Genomic DNA, 23,040 nt, shown 5'->3' with positions numbered 1-23,040 from the left:
GGTTTTTCTATTGCTTATAAATAATAATCATAATACTAAAGGTAAATAGTGATAAAAATTGTCTGGATGATACCGGATATTCATACATTATAGGGGCATTTACAAAATTATTCATATGGCCCTAAGATTCCCCTAACGCTAGGGGGCAGTCAGGCCCCACAGACCTAAGGAGGTCTGGCCTCCAAGTCCTAGTGGACTGCCCTCCCTCCGCCAGCATCCTCAGGCTGTCCACCTGGAGATGAAGTGCTGGCACAGTAAAATAGCAGAGAACTTGTTTACCTAGAGAATAAGAGTATAGCCTTTTTTTGGATAAGAGAGGGAATAGAATTTGGACCTTGGTTCCACCACCTGCTGGCTGTTTGATCTGGGGAAGATATCTTAACTTCTCAGAACTTTGATAATACTTATCCATAAATGGGTTTTTTTTTGAGATTATATGTATAACACTCAGCATAGGAGTTCCCACCGTAGCTCAGTGGAAACAAATCTGACTAGCATCCATGAGGACGCAGGTTCAATGCACAGCTCTGTTTGGATCCCTAGCCTGGGAATCTCAGTATGCCATGGGTGCGGCCCTAAAAAGACAAAAACAAACAAAAACCATTCAGTATAATAGCCTATGATAAACCTTCATTAGCTATTAGCTGTATTATTTGTTTTGTTCTAAAGGATAGGTTTCACTTAGTTCTGGACATTGCTCTCTTAATTAAAGTACAAATGTCTCTTCCTAGGAAATGAGGTAGGAACACTCAGAAAATAATCTGCTAGGTATGAGGCACCATAGTAGGAGCCTTACAGGTGATGCCACAACAATCTGAATGAAGTACTTGTTATCCCAATTTTACAGGTACAGAAAAAGGATCAGAGAGGTTGAGTAAATTCCGAGGTCACACAGGAAGTGGCAGAATCTAGATCAGAACCAGATAGCTGGGCTTCAAAGCTCTTCACCACCACGCAGGCTGTAGCAGCGGTGTTGTCCCAGAAGTTCTTGTACCTTAACCCAAGGCAAGTTGTAAGGCAGAAGAAGGAGATATAGCTATAGCTACTAACTGGACCCCTTTTCAAGTAATCAGATCCTACGTCTGCTCCAGTTTTGCAAGAGGAGATGCTTGTCTGGAAACTCTCCTCAACACCTGCCCCTGGAGGGAGCCAACTGCCCCTGAATTATTTAGAGAGTCCCTAGACACTTGATATAATGAGCAGGTGTGGATGCTTCTCCAACTTTCCCCCAAACATGCCTTTACTGATCCCCCTCTCCTCCCCCTAGTTGCCTATGAGGAAAAGGGAGCCTTCTCATATTGTATGTATGTCTACCTTGTTATCCATGAGAAGTGGATCATTTTCCTTGCAAATCTTAAAATCATATTGGTTTCAGTTGAAATTGATGGTGTATTGGGGTTAATCGATGCAAACTATTGCATTTGGAATGAATAAGCAATGAGATCCTGCTGTATAGCACAGGGAACTATATCTAGCCACTTGTGATGGAACACGATGGCGGATAATATGAGAAAAAGAATATATATATGTGTGTATGACTGGGTCACATTGCTGTACAGTAGAAATTGACAACACTGTAAATCAACTATAATGGGAAAAATAAAAATCTTAAAAAAAATTGAAGGTATAAATAGGACCTTAGCTAGTAAATTGATAAATTGTCTTTTTCTATTGATACATAGTTCCTTTTCCTCTATCCTAAGCTCATGCAAGTCAAACCTAAAAACTGAATTTGTATAAATGAAAACAAAGCAGGTAAAAATATTCATAATATAAATTTCAGTTACATAAAGGAAAAAAACTATACCTAGAAAAAAGCCTATGGAGTTCCTGTTGTGGCGCAGCGGAAACAAATCAGTCTAGGAACCTTGAGGTTGCAGGGTTCAATCCCTGGCCTTGCATTGCCGCGAGCTGTGGTATAGGTCGAAGACAGAGCTCAGATCCTGCGTTGCTGTAGCTGTGGTGTAGGCTGGCAGCCATAGCCCCAGCTGGACCCCTAGCCTGGGAACCTCCATATGCCGTGGGTGCAGCCCTAAAAAGACAAAAAAAAAAGCCTGGAGGTAAATATGAGTATAACGCTGGCACTTGGCCTATAGTTTTTATGCCATACTGGCATATGGAATAGTACAAGAGCAGTTATTAAAAATTCAGGGATTAGGGTCATGAGTTTTCTAGGGTCTGTTCCCTACTCATGCATCCTCACGTGTACTCCTCACCTGGACTGTCCATCCATCCAGTCCTTTCACTTCCTGTTTGTAGGCCAGTAGTGGGTCACTGTGCAGCCTGAAATTACCCTAGTAAAGAGTTGCTTCCAGGTCTGTACCTGATCTAGTCTGTGACTCTGTGTTGTTTCAGCATCTTTTGCAGTATCCCGATTAGATTTTAATGTGAAATTAAACTGAAACCATTGAATCTGAATTAATATTTTAAGTATGTATCTTTTTACAGTGAATTATTTGAAAATAATTAGCCATTTTAAAAAGTTTTTTTTTTTGGAGTGGTTTTTTGGTTGTTTTTTTTTTGTCTTTTTAGGGCTGAACCACAGCATATGGAAGTTCCCAGGCTAGGGGTTGAATCCGAGCTGCAGCTGCTGGCCTACACCACAGCCACAGCAACTCAGGATCCTTAACCCACTAAGCGAAGCCAGGGATCAAACCTGCTACCTCATGGTTCCTAGTCAGATTTGTTTCCACTGCACCACAACAGAACTCCTAAAAACCTTGTTTTTAAAGAATATTTACTGACATGAAAGAGAGGCTCGCTACAAAATGTCAAAGAAAAAGCTTGAGGAGTTCCCGTTGTGGCGTGCAGTGGTTAACGAATCCGACTAGGAACCATGACGTTGCGGGTTCGATCCCTGGCATTGCTCAGTGGGTTAACGATCCGGCATTGCCGTGAGCTGTGGTGTAGGTTGCAGACGCAGCTCGGATCCTGCGTTGCTGTGGCTCTGGTGTAGGCTGGCAGCTACAGCTCTGATTAGACCCCTAGCCTGGGAACCTCCATATGCCACAGGAGTGGCCCAAGAAATGGCAAAAAGACAAAAAAAAAAGAAAAAAAAGAAAAAGAAAAAAAAAGCTTGATTTTAGGAGTTCTCTGGTGGCACAGCAGGCTAAGGATCTGATGGCTCAGGTGACTGCTGTGGCATGGGTTCAATCCCTGGCCTGGGAATTTCCACATGTCATGGGCATGACAGAAAAAGAAACCCCAAATCAAAACTTGACTTTACACAGTGTATTTAAAACTTCCCAATTATGCGTGTGTGTGTGCTTAGAAAAATATGTATTTGGTTAGAAGAAAAACTGAAAGAAAATGTATCAAAATATTATGAGTAATTCTTACTGAGTAGTAAGACTAATAGTGAGTTTTTCTTATCATTGTACTTCTCTGCTTTCCAAAGTTTCTGTTTTACTACTTGAATTATTTTTAGAATATTTTTCTTGTTTTCATAGCTACTAATACTTATTCCTATGAGAAATTAGTGGGGGATGGTGGAATGTTGAAAATAGTTTGTGATAACAATCTTTTAAATCTCAGGAGGCTTATTTTTCCATCCCATCCCCCTTTGCACTCTGTTTTTTACAAACAAGAAATCAAGGCTTAGAGGCTAAGTCTAAACTGGAGCCAGGGCCTCTGTCCTGTAGGGGGATTGTGGCTGTGGCCTCCGGGGAGACACTGGACTTGTCAGCTCTAGGGCACCTCCAACCTGGGGCTCCTGATCTCTGTTGCTGTGCTCGTTTCACCCCTGTGCTCACAGCCCTCCCAAAGCAAGAGAACATCAGAAAGCCACCGAGTGTTTCTGCTCCAGGTCCTTCACTGAACGCAAGTTTTCCTTCTCTGACTCACAAATAAGGCTTCATCTCTGACTCTACGTTGCCAGATTCCGTTTCAGTGCAGACAATTAGATGATAAATAATTCAAGAGAACGGAAACTGGCAAAGTGGTGTGTGATGTCCAAATAGCTATCTTGTTTACCCTCTGGTGTAAACTTCAGGCTCATCTGCAAGTGGGAGCCCTGGGAGTAGGTAAAATGTGCAAACGCAAGAATCTCCCTCTTATATTCCCTCCCATTTTTGTATATTGTTGAAGGTAAGAATGCAATTTCCCAGTTTGATTAAAATAAATTACCATGGTTTTGGCAGACAGATTTAGATGCCTTCTTAGGCAAGTCTGAAGTTCCTCCCCTGGTGGGTTGGGTGTCTAGAATCTAGAAGCCTCCTCCTCTCCTTGGGATGAGGATTCATGACCAAGGCTGAGGTCTCAGCAGTATCACCATGCATTCCCCCTCTCTTTCTTCTGTGTGGTGAGGAGGATACCTTTCAGCAGGCCTTCTAAACCTGCCTGTCATTAAAGAAGCAGTCTTAGTTAAGACTCTTTGAGTTACAAGTAACATAAACCACCTCCACCTTGCTTAAGAAATAAAGGATAATGGAGAGTTCCTGTCGTGGCTCAACGGTTAACAAACCCGACTAGCATCCATGAGGACTAGGGTTCGATCCCAGGGCTTGCTCTGTGGGTTAAGGATCCCGCGTTGCTGTGAGCTGTGGGGTAGGACGCAAACGCCGCTCGGCTCCCACGTTGCTGTGGCGCAGGCTGTGGCGCAGGCTGTGGCTGGCAGCTGTAGCTCCAATTCGACCCCTATCCTGGAACAGCCATATGCTGTGGGTGTGGCCCTAAAAGACAAAAAAAAAAAAAAAAAGAATTCCTTATGAAATAAAGGATAATGTATTATATGGATGCAGGGTAGCTCATTAAAGCCTAAGGACTGAAAAAAGGGGGAAAAAAAGAGCTAGCCCACTCTCTAAAGAGACTGGGAGTAGCTCAGGTGAAAAAGAGAAATTTGTGGCTCAGGAAAGCAAACCACAGCAAGCATGAGAGACTGGAATCAGGAGCCCAACATCCTTTCCACATACCTATGCCTCTCCTTGCTGCAGGAAGGCTTCATTTCCTCCTCAGGGAGACGGGCTTTGTCCATGAGTCTAGCACCTAGCCAATGGAAGCTTCCAGACATAGCCTCACAGCTTTGTCTCACTTCCCACCCACTGCAAAAATAAAAAGCTCTTGGCTCCCAGTTCCAGTGCAGAAGGACTTTGGCTGTTTACTTGGGCCCCCTGCCCTCACTGTATGGAGATACAGAGGAGGGGCCATGGTAGGGTCTGGGCTGATTCTGCCATATATACTTGCATGATCATTCCATGGCTGAATCTTGAGATCATTTCATAGGACTGGTATGGGACAAGGCATGGATACAGGACATGCCTCTCTTCTGGTAGCATGGGGTAGGTAGCAACAGTCCAACTCAAGCTCCTTAAATATTGTTTAAACTCATGAGTTCATAATAGCACTTAAAAGAGCGTCCTTTGTCATCTTTTGAAAGATATTCTGGGAATCAGCCTATTATTTTGAACCTGGTAAATAAAAGGAAAGAAACAGTATTTATTCTGCCATTCCTTTTCCAACTGTGTGTCAGGATAGCCAAGTAGTTGGTGAGGGGAAGTTTTTCTTCATAGAAATATGCCAGCTAATAAATGAATAGGTGAGGCTAGGAGTTCCTTTGTGGCACAGTGGGTTAAGGATCTGACTTTGTCACTACAGCAGCTCAGGTTGATAACTGTGGCACAGGTTCAGTCCCTGGCTCCGGAACTTCCACATGCCACAGGTGCGGCCACCCCTCCCCCTCAAAAAAGAAGTGAGGCTTAAAAATAAGATTAACATATCAACATATCAACATTTCATTTTTGGCTGCACCTGCAACATGCCCAAGTTCCTGGACCAAGGGACAAACACAAGCCATAGCAATGACAACACCAAGTCCTTAACCGCTAGGTCACTGGGGAAATCTATCAACATTTTTACAGATGTTAATGGAATAATAGATCCAGGCAAAGTTCATTAATGGCTGCTAATGTGCTAATGTCAAAAAAAGAAAGATAGCAGAGTTCCCCTCATGGCTCAGTGGAAATGAATCCGACTAGGAACCATGAGATTACAGGTTCAATCCCTGGCCTAGCTCAGTGGGTTAAGGATCTGGCAATGCTGTGAGCTGTGGTGTAGGTCGCAGACACGGCTTGGACCTGGCGTTGCTGTGGCTGTGGCTGTGGCTGGCAGCCATAGCCCCAACTGGATCCCTAGGCTGGGAACCTCCATATGCCGCCGCTGCAGCCCTAAAAAGCAAAAAAAAAGAAAAAAAAAAGATAGCAAGGTATTATATGTCTTTTCATGGAAATTTAAAAAACTACCTATGAAGCATTCTAAAAAAAAAAAAAAGAATCCGAACCCTCGCAAGTCTTTTGATCTATCAGTTTGTAGGCAGTACAAGGTTGATGTTAAATGATACTATGAGAGGCGACCAGCAATATCCTGTGGAAAGCTCTAGGCCAAGAGACCTGGTCCCTTCAGAAATTAAATCACAAGCAATGTTCATGTGTGTGGTGACTCTAGATTAAACAAAACAACATACATATCACCTTGCTGCGATCTTTAGACCCTAATTTATAAAATTCTGAAAAAACATTCTTTTAGGACAACAATCATGAAAATTTGAACACAATTTCATTAGATTATATTTAAGGAAGTACTGCTCTTTTTTTAGGGGTGATGATGTTGTATTTGCTTATTTTTCAGAGAGACACATTGGAATGTTTGTGGGCGAAATTATACAATGTCTGAGACTTGCTTCAAAGTAATCTTCAAGGAGGTTGAGGGGTCACTTGGGTGGGAGCATAGGAAAGTGAGATTGGCCATGAGGGAGGATTCGTGGATCTGGATAATGGGTCCATGAGTTCATTGTATGTTCTCTTAGCACTGTGTATGTTTGAAACTTAATGAGCACTTAAGGAGGTACAATGACAGTGCTAAGCACTCTGAGATGAAGCAGATACCATCTCTCCCCTAGATCGTCTCACAGCCTGGTTCCCAAACTCTTATCTCCAAGCACCTCCTCTATTGTTCTTTATCCTAGCAAGCTCCATGTTTGAACGATTCTGATCACTAAATAAAGGCATTTATTGGCACAGCAGAAATGAATTCGACTAGGAACCATGAGGTTGCAGGTTCGATCCCTGGCCTTGCATTGCCATGAGCTGTGGTATAGGTTGCAGATGTGGCTCAGATCTGGCATTGCTGTGGCTGTGGTGTAGCTGCCGGCCTACACCACAGCCACAGCCCTGATTAGACTCCTAGCCTGGGAACCTCCATATGCTGTGGGTGCGGGCCTAAAAGACAAAATGACAAAAAAAAAAAAAAGGCATTTATGTGATAATTTTAAAATACTACATCTTTGTGAGGAATATATACATAAATATATATAATGGAATATTACTCAGCCATGAAAAGGAATGAAATAATGCTATTTGTGGCAACACGGATGAACCTAGAGATTATCATAAGTGAACAGAGAAAGACAAATATTATATGATAATACTTACATGTGGAATCTAAAATAGGATACAAATGGGAATTCCCTCATGGCTCAGTGGGTTAAAAATCCAGCATTGTCACTGTTGTGACTCAGTTTACTGCTGTGGCACAAGTTTGATCCCTAGCCTGGGAACTTCCACATACCACAGGTGCAGCCAAAAAATCTTTTTAAAATAATTAATTAAAATTATACAAATGAACTTATTCACAAAACAGAAACAGACTCACAGACATAGAAAACAAATGTATGGTTACCAAAGAGGAAAGGGAGGGGGAGGAATAAAGTAGGAGCTTGGAATTAACAGATACACACTACTATATATAAAATAGAGAACCAACAAGGACCTACTATATAGCACAGGAAACTATATTCAATATCTTATAATAATCTCTAATGGAAAAGCACTTGAAACAGAATATACATATATATTAGTTAGTCCTCCTAAGTTCACTGCTTTTTCTGGTGTACCACTGTCAGCTGAACATTGGAGGGGTTTTGGGAGTACATAGACAATCTAGTTTACTGTACTAGAAACAGTAATATATGAGCCTGTCACCTTCTTTTTTTAGGACTCAGCTATGCCAGTTCTTTTGACCTTTCCTCATAGATTTTATTTACTTGCCACCTTCTGAGACTATTCCAAGGCTGTCTGACACATCACCAGTTTGTTTAACATTTCCCCCTGTGACAGGTTTCTCACACTTACTTTCCTCACCCCTCTTCAGTTAAGAGTGGAACTAAGTGAAGAAGTCAAGCACAGTCAACTCTTGGTTAACTGGGGCCAATTTTCTGTCAATCATTATTAAAAAAAAAAAAAAAAACCCAAACCACCATATAATAGGTGTAGAACAGCAATCAATAGATGCCACGCTGATTAACTTTGATGTTAGAATGTGCCTCCTTTCACCAAGCACACAGTGTGTGCACGTTGGCTTATTGAGAAATATTTCTAAATGAGTATTTAGTATTTTATTTTGGACGCTTGTCACAAACACTTTTGCTCAAAGTTTCCAGTGTTAAAGGGCACCTCAGTGATGCTTCAGCTGCAACCTCTTCTCCATCAAAGACGATTATCCTGTCAAAATGGCAGAACCACATCTCCCCCCATGCCTCTATCTAACTGACCGTGGAGAGCCAGTAACCAGCCTCGGTTGCCAAAGTTCTCATATGCAAGATTGAAATCTTTAAAAGCCCTTTTGGATGGTTACTGTGGTCAACTCTCATCTCTGTTGGGAATTATTTGGTTTCCTTCCTGAATTTCTATCAAGGAGAAAAAGAGGCTTGACCTGCCCCCAGCCAGAACAAGAAGTGGCTTTCACAGCAGCTGATTGGAATGGAAAACCAGGATCAGATCCACCTCCAAAAAGCTTTCACGTGAAAAGGAATGAAGATTCAGTTATCAGCTCCAATTCCAGAAGTTCCAAAAGCTTCTTGAGAACCCAGAATTTCTTATGTAAATTAATGAAAGAAGAAACATGACACATAATTAGAGCCAAGTTTTGCCACTGATGTGCTCAAGGGTCCAGGAGAGCCTTTGAATTGCAGTGCCACCGGTAGTAAGGACTGAGGATGAGGAGTGACTGTCAGTACCATGACAGTCCCTAAGGACAGGATGCTCCATCATCCGCCAGCCTGCCCACTTGACCTCAATTCTTTGTTCTGATATCCCCAGGACACCTTACAAGTCAACCTACTTAGCACCCTGCTTCCCTGATTTTCATGATTTACTTCCAACCTGGAAACTCAGGCCTAATAACCACACCTACATATTATATAAGCTTAGCAAACTGGACATCAATGAGAACGCCCCCCCATTGGGTAAAAGCTATTTGGAACAAGACCTAGAAATAAATCATAATTATTGGCAAAATATTAGAAGGGTTTCCATTAATGTCAGAAACAAGGCAGGCAACTCACGGTAATATACTAATGCAGTGGCCAAAAAAAGGAACGGGAAGCACACATATTGGTGAGAGGGAAAGAGAACTTCCTGTTTCCTCTGTCCTCATTACTGATGGCTCCCTTTCCGACCTTGACTTTACCACGCAGTCTGTGGCAAGGAGCAGATGGAAAATGGCCTGTAGCTTAAAATGCCTGCGCAGTGAGGCAGTTAACACTTACTGATTTTACTGTTACCAGGTTGATCATTTCCTCTGGGATATCTGGAGCCAAGGTAGGAGGCAGAATAGAAAAGGGAATTAAAAAAAAAAAAAAAGAACTTTACTGATTAAAGTTTCTATGATATAAAGAAAGATGAGAAGAAAAAACAAATAGCAGGAATTACGGCAAGAATTAAGTGAACAAGAAGGACAAGAAAAAGAGAAATGGAGGATGGACATGGGGACAGATGGAGGGGTAGTCGGGGTGGGATAGAGAGGCAGAAGCCCAAGGTGCAGTGTGAGCAGGAGAAAATGGGAAGAAATAATAGCCAGGGAAACATCTGCACACAGGACCTGAAGCCTTACCTTGGCTGAAGGAGCTTGGTGATGTCTGAGATGGAGCTGGGGTAGCAGAGGAATTTGATTGGAGAAAAGTAACTTGCATAGGTCTGAGGTAAAGTCTGGGGAAGCTCTAAGTCCTTAGAGATGCACCAGGCACTCTGTTAAGTGGATGACCTCCAGTGTCTAATTTAATTTCACCCTTACACCACCTCTATTAGGTGGGTGCTCTTATTTTTTTTCTCCTTGTACAGATGAAGAAACTGGGGTTCAGAAAAATCAGGTCTTTTGCCCAAGGTCATTTAAGAGTAAGGGGGCTAGGATTCAAACCCAAGGCTGCTGACTCTGGAGTCCTGGCTGCAGACTGTTCAGTTTTGCTCCTAAAAACTCTTATCTGGCTTGACCCAGTTTACCTCCCAGGATTGGGTGTATCCAGAGTGGTATGGGAGGGGTTGCTATGCATTATGTAGGTAGGTGAGAAGAATTTTCTCAGACTAGTGAAATTAAGGATGCCAGTGCTCTAAAATCTGTGTCGAATGGGGAGCACTTGGAGAAGCTGAGGTTGGTTATCTGGAGAAGAGGAAGGGGGGAAGCTGGATATTTGAGGGGACTGACTTGAAGAGGCGTCATTCCAGAGAGGAGACCAGGGGTGTGGCAGGAAGTGGGTTTCAGGTCAGTCTTGGGTCAGACTTTCTGTTAAGCCTTTCTAAAGTGGGACGAGCAGCTTTAGGCTATAGAAGCTCCCCATTTCTGAAGGCATTCCTCATTCACTCATCTGTTCAGACAAATTTCTATGGAGGATCCACAAAGTGCCACCTTGGTTCTAGGGAAACAAACGTGTTCACTGCTCTCCTGGAGATTTCACTTGAGTGGGAAAAACAGACAATAAACAAATATAGAGACAGATAATTATATAAACTACTTACAAACCGTGACATGTGTTATGGAGGAATGAACAAGGGCCTAAGAGGGATGATAAGGGAGGGAACTGGAGTGGGCCTTGTGGGTGCTCCACTGCGGGTCCCTGGGATCCCGTTGTGGTTTCTGTGTTTCAATCTCCTGGCATCTGTGCACCTTTGCTATAAGGACAGGCTCCTGCAGCTTAGTTCCAAGGAGGGCACTTGGGCCACTGGAGCTTTGCTGGCTTGGGCAGAGAGCGACCCCCCACCTGCCCTCGGGCCAGGACTCAGCTAATAGAGCAGGAATGTGAAGTTCAGGGTGCACTGCAGCCTTGCAGGCTTTTTCCCGTGGTGTCTCCCACTTGTCTCTACAGCTCCCCCTAGTCCCTCACCAGTTTGTCCTGAGGCTTTTTTTTTTTTTTTTTTGGTCTTTTTAGGGCCGCACTCACGGCACATGGAGGTTCCCAGGCTAGGGGTCGAATCGGAGCTGTTGCTGCTAGCCTATACCAGGGCCACGGCAACACCAGATCCGAGCCACGTCTGTCACCTACACCACAGCTTACAGCAACACCGGGTCCTTAACCCACTGAGCAAGGCCAGGGATCGAACCCGCAACCTCATGGTTCCTAGTCGGATTTGTTTCCACTGCACCACGAGGGGAACTCCTCTCCTGAGGCATTTTTAAAGTAAAACGCTTGTTTATGAATCCTTGTCTGAGGGCTGTTTTGGGGGAACTCCACTTAAGATGAGGGGGGAGTCATGATCTGATTGACTTTTTTGTGTGTGTCTTTTTTTTTTCTTTCTTTTTTTAAAGAGCCTCTTTTTTTTTTTCTTTCTTTCTTTTTTTTAAGGGCCGCACGCATGTCATATCAAGGTTCCCAGACTAGGGGTCAAATTGGAGCTGTAGCTGCCGGCCTACACCACAGCCACAGCAATGCAGGATCCGAGCCTCATCTTCAACCTACACTACAGCTCATGCAACACCAGATCCTTAACCCACTGAGCAGGGCCAAGGATCAAACCCACATCCTCATGGATACTAGTCAGGTTCATTACCACTGAGCCATGGCAGGAACTCCCTGATTGACATTTTTTATTTTATTTTATTTATTATCTTATCTTATTTTTTTTGTCTTTTTGCCATTTCTTGGGCCACTCCCGCGGCATATGGAGGTTCCCAGGCTAGGGGTTGAATCGGAGCTGCAGCCGCCGGTCTACACCAGAGCCACAGCAACGCAGGATCTGAGCCACGTCTGCAACCTACACCACAGCTCATGACAACGCTGGATCCTTAACCCACTGAGTGAGGCCAGAGATTGAACCTGCAACCTCATGGTTCCTAGTCGGATTTGTTAACCACTGAACCACAATGGGAACTCCCCAACTGACATTTTTAAAAGGTACCCTGGTTCCCTGGGGTATAGACTGTGGGCTTGGAAGAGTAGAAGTAAGGGGGCCAGTTGGGACTAGCAGTCTAGGTGAGGGATGAAGAAGGCTTGCCCTGGGACAGTGCCATTGGTGATACCAGGAAGAGGAGAGATTTAAGATCTCAGCAAGTGTCAATAAAGTTTGCTTGGAAATGACAGAAGGGGAAGGAGGAATCCAGAATATCTTTTAGACTAGATGAGGGCATATGGAGAAATCCCCTTGCAGAGTGGGAAGTGGAACTAGGTGAATTCAAAGCCATATATCCATTGGAAAATCCACCTGCAATGGCCAGATTTAGCAACCAAAAAAAGATGGGAGCTAGAGATGACTGCACACACGAATAAACATAAAAACACAGGGAGTGTACATAGATTGGCAGGTAGCTTGCAGAACTCATTAAAGTAACCCAAATTCCTTTTGAGTTATCTAATGGAGGGTGTTTCCATTTTCTGCTCCTATGGTTCCCCACCCACTTGGATCCAGGCCATACGTGGCATTCTGACACGTACTGGGCCTTTCTCTAGGAGGAAAGTATGTATGTGAGAATCATGCTGGCTTTCTTGGCTTGCCTAACCCAAGCTCTTGCTGATGGATCAGCTCGCCTTTTTATTTATTTTTTTTAGGGCCACTCCCACGGCATATGGAGATTCCCAGGCTAGGGGTCTAACTGGAGCTACAGCTGCCAGCCTACACCACAGCCACAGCAACGCAGGATCTGAGCCCCGTCTGCAACCTATACCACAGCTCATGGCAACACCAGATCCTTAACCTGCTGAGCGAGGCCAGGGATTGAACCTGCAACCTCATGGCTCCTAGTTGGATTCACTTCCACTGTGCCACGAAGGGATCTCCCAGCTCACCTTTTTTTAAATTAAATTAAATTTTATTTAATTTTATTTATTTTTTGCTTTTTAGGGCTGCACCTGTGGCATATGGAGGTTCCCAGGCTAGGGGTCAAATTGGAGATACAGCTGCCGGCCTACACCACAGCTCACAGCAATGTCAGATCCTTAACCCACTTATTGAGGCCCGGGATCGAACCCGCAACTTCATGGTTTCTAGTCGGATTCGTTTCCACTGCGCCATGGCGGGAACTTCCCAGCTTGCCTTTTTAAAAAAGAGATGCCAACCTGCTTTTGCTGCTGTTGCTGCTGCTGCTGCTGTTATTATTACTGCTAACATTTACCAAACACTAATTACCAGGCATTTTGCTTAGTAATTTGCTATATAATGTCATTTACCCAACACAACAACTCTTCTAGGTGATGCTTTCGTATTCCCCCCTGGGGGCTGGAGCCATCACAGCTTAGCTACTTGCCCAAAGTCAAATAGCCTGAGAGTGGTTAAGTTAGGGTTTGAACCAAAGATCCCATTGCAGACCCTAAGTTCTCAACCAGTATGATTAAACTGACTGAAAAAAAGAAAGTGCTCTTAGGGGAGCCTGAGTGCTTCCTATGCTTACACAAAACTCCAGGCATGCCAGGGCACCAAGTCTAGTTCCCATTGTCCCACGTGCCAGAGCCTCTCGGCATCTATGCCCACTGCCCTCTGTTCACACCCAATCCCAGAGGTCCAGGTGTTCATGGCACCCAGCAGGCCTCATCGATTTCTTCCTCGGGTTCCTAGGACACAGTACAAGCTCCTGAAGAAGTCCGTCCCCTCTGGAGTTTAGGAGTTTCCTTAGAGTCGACCCCGGAGTAACTTGTTTAGGGTCATTTAGATCCATTCAAACCATGTTCCCCAGCAACTGTTTTGTGCTAGACTCTGTGTTTGGCAACGAGTGAAGGAAAAGAAGTAAATAGTGTCTTTGGCTGTAAGGAAATCACAGTCTATGTCAGGCATGTTGTTCAAGCAACACATCTAGAAGGCTGAGTACTTCCAGTTCTCTGATGACTTCAAGGGTCTTTTCTAGTTTAAGAAGGGGAAAGGGCTTCCAAAGCCAGAAAAGATTCCTCCCACAGGTAAATATGTCCAGTAGTAAAGGATTTGTTAACTCACTGATACACTATTCCACACCACAAAATGTTTTTAAAGGCCTTAAAAAGAATTCTGAATCACATGGTCTTCATGATATATTTTTAGGAAGTGAAAAAAAAGGTATTAAGGGAGTTCCTGTCGTGGCGCAGAGGAATCGAATCCAACTAGGAACCATGAGGTGGTGGGTTCGATCCCTGGCCTCGCTCAGTGGGTTAAGGATCTGGCGTTGCCACGAGCTGTGGTGTAGGTCACAGACATGGGTCAGATCTGGTGTTGCTGTGGCTGTGGCGTATCAGCTACAGCTCTGATTCGACCCCTAGCCTGGGAACCTCCATATGCCTTGGATGTGGCCCTAAAAAGACACACACCAAAAAAAGGTATTATAACATGTTGCAGACTATGATGCCATTTAAATGAATAAATGATACATGGTATATGGTGATTATGTCAAAATAGTGACATTCCTGGTGGATTTTATTTTCTTCTTATGATTGGCTTGAAAAGGTTGATTTTAAAATAATTTCTTTAGAAGACTACCTGCAAATACTACATACTATATTGTTCCAACTATATGACATTCTGGAAAAGATAAAACTATGGAGACAGTTAAAATATCAGTGGTTGCCAGCAATTTGGGTGGAAAGAGGGAGGAGTGAGAAAGTAATAGGTGGAGCAGTTCCCGTCCTGGCTCAGTGGTTAACAAATCCGACTAGGAACCATGAGGTTTCGGGTTTGATCCCTGCCGTTGCTCAGTGGGTTAAGGATCTGGCGTTGCCGTGAGCTGTGGTATAGGCTGGCAGCTACATCTCCGATTAGACCCCTAGCCTGGGAACCTCCATATGCTGTGGGAGCAGCCCTAGAAAAGGCAGAAAGACAAAAAAAAAAAATAAAAAACAAAACAAAAAACAACAACAAAAAAGAAAGTAATAGGTGGAGCACAGGGGATTTTTAGGGCAATGAAATAATTCTGTACAATATTACAATGATAGTACATGTCTTTGTATGCTTATCAAAACCTATAGAATATACAACACAAAGAATGAACCCTCATGTAAACTATGGACTTCAGTTATTAACAATATATCAATATTGGCTCAAAATATACCACACTAAGGCGACAGTGGAAATTGTCTGTATGTGTTGGAGGTGAGAGTGAGAAGGGATGTGGAAACTCATACTTTCTGTTCAATTTTTCTATAAACCTAAAATTGCTATTAAAAAATAGTCTATTAATTTAAAAAATAATAATCTATTCTATTTCAAATATGCAGAAAAATACAGAGAATGTAATGAACACATATTTATTCATCACATAGATTTAATAAACCTTAAGATTTTGCCATATTTGTTTTAGATTTGTTTGTTTGTTTGTCTTTTTAGGGCCGTACCCGCAGCAATATGGAGGTTCCCAGGATAGGGGTCAAATCGGAGATGCAGCTGCCAGCCTCCACCACAGCCACAGCAACACCAGATCTGAGCCGTGTCTGAAACCTGCACCACAGCTCATGGCAACGCCAGCTCCTTTACCCACAGAGCGGGGCCAGGGATCAAACCCACATCCTCATGGATACCAGTCAGGTTCGTTACCACTGAGCCACAACGGGAACCCTGAGAAATACTCAAGATATTAAGTGAGAAAAAATAAGATATAAAACATTACTTACAGTATGACACAGAACGCATACATACAAAATAAAATGTTGCAATGGCAAATACAAAAAGTTTAACAGTGTTACTTTCGGATTGCGGGATTATGGATAATTTTTTGTATTTCCTAAACTTTGTACAGTGAATAAGTGTTGATTTTATAATTTTTTGTAAAAGTAAAACTAAAAGCGTGCGGTCTTACTGAAGCAGGGGTTTGAGCTACATATCTCACAAAGTGATAACCTCCCTCCCCACCTCTGTTGGTATAGCCCCTGGATACTCTGGAAACAGCCCTGCCCTGTGTCACCCAGTCATCTCGCAAAGGGCCAGCAACTAGTCCTGCAGCTCCAGCCCCAGTAGTGCTATCTTCCATGGCACATTGAATTGGGTTTTGATGCCTGATACCCGCAACGCAATTATGGGATTAGCTATAATTATGCCTGCAGTGATATTATAGGGTGGGATATAAATATTCTTGCTACATGTGAAGAGAGTTTATTTCTGTTCACAGTTTACCATCTGGCTGCAGTGCACCCTTTCCTAGCTGAGAAGTGGAAGAGCATTATCAAAACCAGAGGTGAAACAGGAGTCAGATCAGAGGCTTTGGATAATCAATTTCAAAAAAAAAAATCATCTTAATGTATGTGAAGGGGCCATAGTGTCAGGAATCACAGGAAGAGGCAGCAGGTTTTACCAGGTCTGTGTTTTCTTTCCCTGCTCTGAGCTTGCGTCGGAGCTTGGTCAGGCTGGCTTAGACCTTTCCCAAGTCACAATATTCCTGTGCCCCAAAGGCCACAGAGGGTACCCAGGTCTCCACCTTCCGCCTTGACTTCCCTCTCCTGCTCAAGTCCTACATTTCCACCTGCCTGCCGAATGGTTCCATCTTCCCGTCCTACTGTATATCAAACTAAATTCAGAAGGATTTCTTCCTAGATACTCAAACCAGGTCTCTATCCTAACTCATCTCTTTCTTTTAATGGCAACACCATGATCCTAGACATCTGGGGCAGGGGGCGTTCATCTTTGCACCTTTTGCTCTGGACCTTGTATCTCAGCAGAAAGCAAGTCACGCCACAACTTCCTTTATGCATTCAGTGCCCAGACCTAGCACAGTTCCTGGATCTCAGTGCTTTATAAATGTTTCTTGAATGAATGCATCAGAAGATGAACTGCCAGTGGTCACCTCCCGTCCCTTATGACCTCACAGCAGGACTATTGCAGTAACTTCTCAACTGGTTGTTCTGCCTCCTGTCTTTCTCAGCTTTAGTTCATCCTGCTGTTGCTACCAGACAGGTTGTGCTTACCTGTCACCTCCATCGCACCACTCCCCTGTTTAAAAGCTTTCGGTGATGTCTCACTGGCTACCAGATAAAATTCAAAATCACACGCCTAGCTTTCAAGGCCACTAACACTCTAGCCTCAATTCACATCTTTAGCTTTTTGCCTAAAACTATTCACATTCCCAAGCCCTCTCTACTGTTCTCAACATCTGACACTTGACCATCTCCAAGATGACTATCCTCAGGCCATTCCCTTAGGCTGAACTGATGTTCCCATTTCTGTCTGTTCTCTAAAGGAGGTAATATCTGAGCTAAAACCAAAAGCATGACTAGGAAGAAGTCAAACTATTATTCCTCTATTTAACCAATGTTTACTAAATTTCCACTCTGCTGAGCACGGGGCTGGCACAAATCAATCTCATCCTTGCTCTTGAGGGGACAATCATTTCACATCATCCACAGGCTCTCCAGGACTTTGGGATTGTCTCCCCCTGAGCCTCCTTGATCAGACTGGGCCTTCAGGAGTAGACTGTGCCTTTGGTTTTCTGACCATCCTTGGGTTTGACCTGCTGACCCCACAGGGGAAATTGGCCGTTGTTTATCCCTAATGGTTGCCTTGGAGCTAGCTGACTCTGACAGGCCAGGCCTATGGGGCTCAGCTCTTGGCCTGGGCCCCCACTCTTGCAGGACATCACACATCCCATGCGCCTCCAATCTGGGATCAGTTTTGTTTTGTTTTGTTTTGTTTTGCTTTTTAGGGTCACATCCACGGCATATGGAGGTTCCCAGGCTAGGGGTCCAATCGGAGCTACAGCTGCCGGCCTGCACCACAGCCACAGCAACGCAGGATCCAAGCCCCATCTGCAACCTACACCATGGCTCACGGCAATGCTGGATTCTTAACCCACTGAGTGAGGCCATGGATCAAACCTGTAACCTCATGTTTCCTAGTCAGATTGTTTTCACTGCGCCATGGTGGGAACTCCTGGGATCAGCTTTTATGTTAACCAGTCTTTTCCCCACTTCCCTGAGCCGAACAATTCCATTCAGGCCTCCCAAGGACCAGGTGGCTACCAAAAACACACAGGACGTCAGACCCTCCCAGGCACTGTCATGACACTGTGGGACAGGCCTATTTAGAATAAGCAATTACAATTTTTAAAATATGGGTTATGAAATGGCATGTATTACATGGACTTATTTTTAAAGTAATTCTTGGAGTTGCAGACAGGGCTCAGATCCTGCATTGCTATGGCTGTGGCATAGGCTGTCAGCTGTAGCTCCGATTAGATCCCTAGCCTGGGAATCTCCATATGCTGTGGGAGCAGCCCTAAAAAGACAAAAGACAAATAAATACATAAATAAATAAAATAATTTTTCAAAGTGAAAAAAATTTTTCAAGATAAAAATAAAATCTGGAGTTCCTGTCATGGCTCAGCAGAAATGAATCTGACTAGTAACCATGAGGACGCAGGTCTGATCCCTGGCCGTGCTCAGTGGGTTAAGGATCTGGTGTTGCCGTGAGCTGTGGTGTAGGTCACAGACATGGCCTGGATCCAGCATGGCTGTGGCTGTGGCATATGCCAGTGACTACAGCTCTAGATCAACCCCTAGCCTGGGAACTTCCATATGCCGTGGGTGCAGCCCTAAAAAGACAAAAAAAAAAATATATATATATATATATATGTGTGTGTATATATATATATATATATAATAAAATAAAATCTAATAGAGCTGATTTAAAATTTTTCTTTTTGCTTATCAGTGGTTTCCAGTTTTTTTTCACAATGATCGTAACTTCCTAGTAGGCCATTAAAGGGAAAATGAACCTAGTGGCACAAGAAATGATAGAATTTTAAAAAACATCACTCTATAATTTGTGTTTTATAAATGTGAATTAATAATACAATGCTTTTGTGATTTCCTTTCTTGGAAAGTTCGTAATCATGTTCCTTGCTAATTATATCACCTATTACAGAGGGTGGTTCTTAAAACTTATAAAACTCAAAGTTCTCACTTCTCACACATGCTGGCAGCCCAGGCCTCACAGTCACAGCTGCCAAATCTTGGCATTTACCAATCTCTGGGCACATGAAACCCTGGATAAGGGAGTTCTCCTGGCCTGGCCCAGAGAGGCTTAGACAAGCATTGCCACAGAAGCATCAAAAAACAATAGAATGTGATGTCGTGGGCATCCCAGGGGGAAATAACGCTAGATTGAAATGCAGTTTTGCATCATTGATTCTCCCTGCTGATTGAGCCCAGTTTATCTCATTTGGCAGATCAGCCTCAAAGTGCATGAACTATTTGTGCCTCATTAGTTTCCAATAGATTGATTTTTGCTAGGATTGCGAATTGGCCATCTTGCATTGCAGCCCACAGGAGCTGGCTCTGGCTCAGCCTTGGGGCACAGGCACATGGAATAGCAGCAGCCCCTGTAGCACTGCCACCAGCAAGAGACTAGAGAGCTGTTCTATGGCCACAAGCACAGCAGTGTGTTACATCTTTCCCGGAACCAGGCAGGATAAAGTAGGGACCTATTTGAAAGCAAACAAGGGCTATATGCGCTCTTTTTCTCTCTCACACATACATACTCCTCGCCCCCCACCCACCCCCCCCGCCCCCGCCCCGGGATCTCCCTCCTCTTTCCCCCAGGTCCCCCTCACCTCCAACCTTAGCCCCTTCGTCAAAAGTAAAAAAAATTAATAATAAAGAGAACATTTTTAAAAAGAAAGACACAAAATAAAATAAAATTGAAGGTCAGTTTATAAAAATAGTGAGTGCTGAACTACTTATAATGATTGGAAAGAAAAACAGAAAATAAAACTGAACATATAGTGTGATGTTGCTTTATTAGAAGTATACACAGGAGTTCCCGTCGTGGCGCAGTGGTTAACGAATCCGACTAGGAACCATGAGGTTGCGGGTTCGGTCCCTGCCCTTGCTCAGTGGGTTAACGATCCGGCATTGCCGTGAGCTGTGGTGTAGGTTGCAGACGCGGCTCGGATCCCGTGTTGCTGTGGCTCTGGTGTAGGCCGGTGGCTACAGCTCCGATTCGACCCCTAGCCTGGGAACCTCCATATGCCATGGGGAGCGGCCCAAGAAATAGCAACAACAACAACAACAAAAGACAAAAAGACAAAAAAAAAGTATACATAGAAAAAAAAAGATGAAAAGGAAAAAAAACAAGCAGATGGGGATAGTGGTAGCTTTGGATATTGGGTGAGATGGATGATTTTCTTTTTTTTTTTCCTTTAAACTTTCCTGTATTTTCAAAATTGTCTAAAATGACTAATAGTTCATATACTTATTCTCAGAAAAATTTTATTAATATACATAAGGTAATAATACATACATAAAATAACAAAGTCTTCCATGCTTTTCATTCAGCAAGGTATATTGGTTCTGCCAGTTAAAATAACAGAAAACTAACTCAAACTAGTTTAGCAGTTCCTCAAGAAATTTAAAAGTTACCATATGACCCAGCAATTCCACTTCTAGGTATATATCCAAGAGAATTAAAAACATATGTTCATATAGAAACTTGTACATGAATGTTCATAACAGAATTGTTCATAATAACCAAAAAGTGGAAAAAAACCAAATGTCTCTCAACTGATGATGGAACAAACAAATTGTGGTATATGTGTACAGTAGAATGTTATTTAGTCATAAAAAGGAACAAAATATTGGCACATGCTACACCAAGGATGAACATTTTTCACATTATATTAAGTGTAGGAAGCCAGACACAAAAGCTGCATATTATATGATTCCACCTATATGACATGACCAGAATAGTCAAATCTATAGAGACAGAAAGTATATCAGTGATTGCCAGGGACTGGGGGGAGAGGGGAAATGAGGGGTGGCTGCTAATAGGTATAGGGTTTCTTTTCGTGGTGATAAAAATGTTCTGGAATTAGTTTATGGAGATAGTTGCACAACTTCATGAATATACTAAAACCCACTGGATTATATAATGTCTTTTTCACTACGCCTAGGACATGCAGAAATTCTGGGGCCAGGGATTGAACCCATGCCAGAGCTGTGACCTGAGCCACAGCAGTGACAAGGTCAGATCCTTAATCCACTATGCCACTATGGGCATTTTTGGATTATATACTTTTTTTTAAATTAAAAAAAATTTTTTTTGTCTTTTTGCCTTTTCTAGGGCCTCACCCATGGCATATGGAGGTTCCCAGGTTAGGGGTCGATTGGAGCTGTAGCCGCCGGCCTACACCAGAGCCACAGCAACGCCAGATCTGAGCCGCATCTGCAACCTGCACCACAGCTCACGGCAACGCCGGATCCTTAACCCATTGAGCAAGGCCAGGGATCGAACCTGAAACCTCATGGTTCCTAGTCAGATTCCTTAACCACTGAGCCACGATGGGAACTCCTGGATTATATACTTTTAAAGGGTAAATGTGGAGTTCCCATTGTGGCTCAGCAGTAACGATACCGACTAGTATCCATGAGGATGTGGGTTTGATCCTTGGCCCTGCTTGGTGGATTAAGATCCCATGTTTATGTGAGCTACAGTGTAGGCTGCAGATGTGGCTTGGATCTGGCATTGCTATGGCTGTGGTGTAGGCCAGCAGCTGTACAGCTGTAGCTCCAGTTTGACCCCTGCCTGGGAATTTCCCTTAAAAAAAAAGGGTAAATGTTCTGATAGGTGAATTATACCTCATTTTTAAAGAAAGTATCTGGGAGTTCCTGTCGTGGCTCAGTAGTTAACGAACCCGACTAGCATCCATGAGGACGTGGGTTCAATCCCTGGCTTCGCTCAGTGGGTTAAGGATCTGGCATTGCCAAGAGCTGTGGTGTAGGTCGCAGATGCGGCTCAGATCCTGCGTTGCTGTGGCTCTGGTGTAGGCCAGTGGCTACAGCTTCAATTCGACCCCTAGCCTGGGAATCTCCATATGCTGCCAGTGTGGCCTTGAAAGACAAAAGACAAAAAAATAAAAAAATAAAATAAATTTTAAAAGTACCTATCATACTGTCTTGTAATTGCCAATATCTTTTAAAAAAATGTTATTGGAGTATAGTTGACTTACTACCTGTAGTAGTTTCAGGTATACAGTAAAATGAATCTGTCACACATATACATATGTTCATTATTTTTTCCCATATAAGTTATTACAGACTATTTAGTAGATTTCCCTGTGATATACAGTAGGTTCTTGATAAGTATCTATTTTATATACAGTAGTATATACATTATTTCCATCCTCCTAATTTATCCCTCACTTACCCCCATGGTGACCTTAAGTTTGATTTTGAAATCTCTGCGTTTGTTGCTGTTTTATAAAAAGGTTCTTTTGCATCACTTTTGTTAGACTCCACATATAAGTGAAATCATATGGTATTTGTCTTTCTGTCTGACTTCACTTAGTATGAGACTCCCTAGGTCCAACCATAATTGCCCTTGTCTTTGTCAGTCTCTCCCACTCCTTTGAAAGCATCTTAAGGATGAAGGCCGCTCCTTTTTTTTTTTTTTTTTTTATGATTTCTTGGGCCGTTCCCACGGCATATGGAGGTTCCCAGGCTAGGGGTCGAACTGGAGCTGCAGCCACCAGCCTATGCCAGAGCCACAGCAACACAGTATCCGAGCCGCATCTGCAACCTACACCACAGCTCATGGCAATGCCAGATCCTTAACCCACTGAGCAAGGCCAGGGATCGAGCCTGCACCCTCATAGTTCCTTGTCGGATTCGCTAACCACTGAGCCATGATGGGAACTCCAAAAGGCCTATTCTTATTCTCTGGTTCTCCAACCCTGAGTAGAGGGCCTGGAACTGAGCAGGCACATAAGATTGTTAATTGAATGATTTGAGAGTTTTCTTCCCACAATCGCAGGGCAATGGCTGGCTCTGCTCCCCACTCTCAGCAAACTGTCTAGGTGTTAGAAGCTCTAGTCCAGGTATAGTATACTCTGGAACCCAAGAGT

This window comes from Phacochoerus africanus, chromosome 15, assembly GCF_016906955.1.
Source record: "Phacochoerus africanus isolate WHEZ1 chromosome 15, ROS_Pafr_v1, whole genome shotgun sequence".
Lineage (NCBI taxonomy): Eukaryota > Metazoa > Chordata > Mammalia > Artiodactyla > Suidae > Phacochoerus > Phacochoerus africanus.
This window is presented reverse-complemented; position numbering follows the sequence as displayed.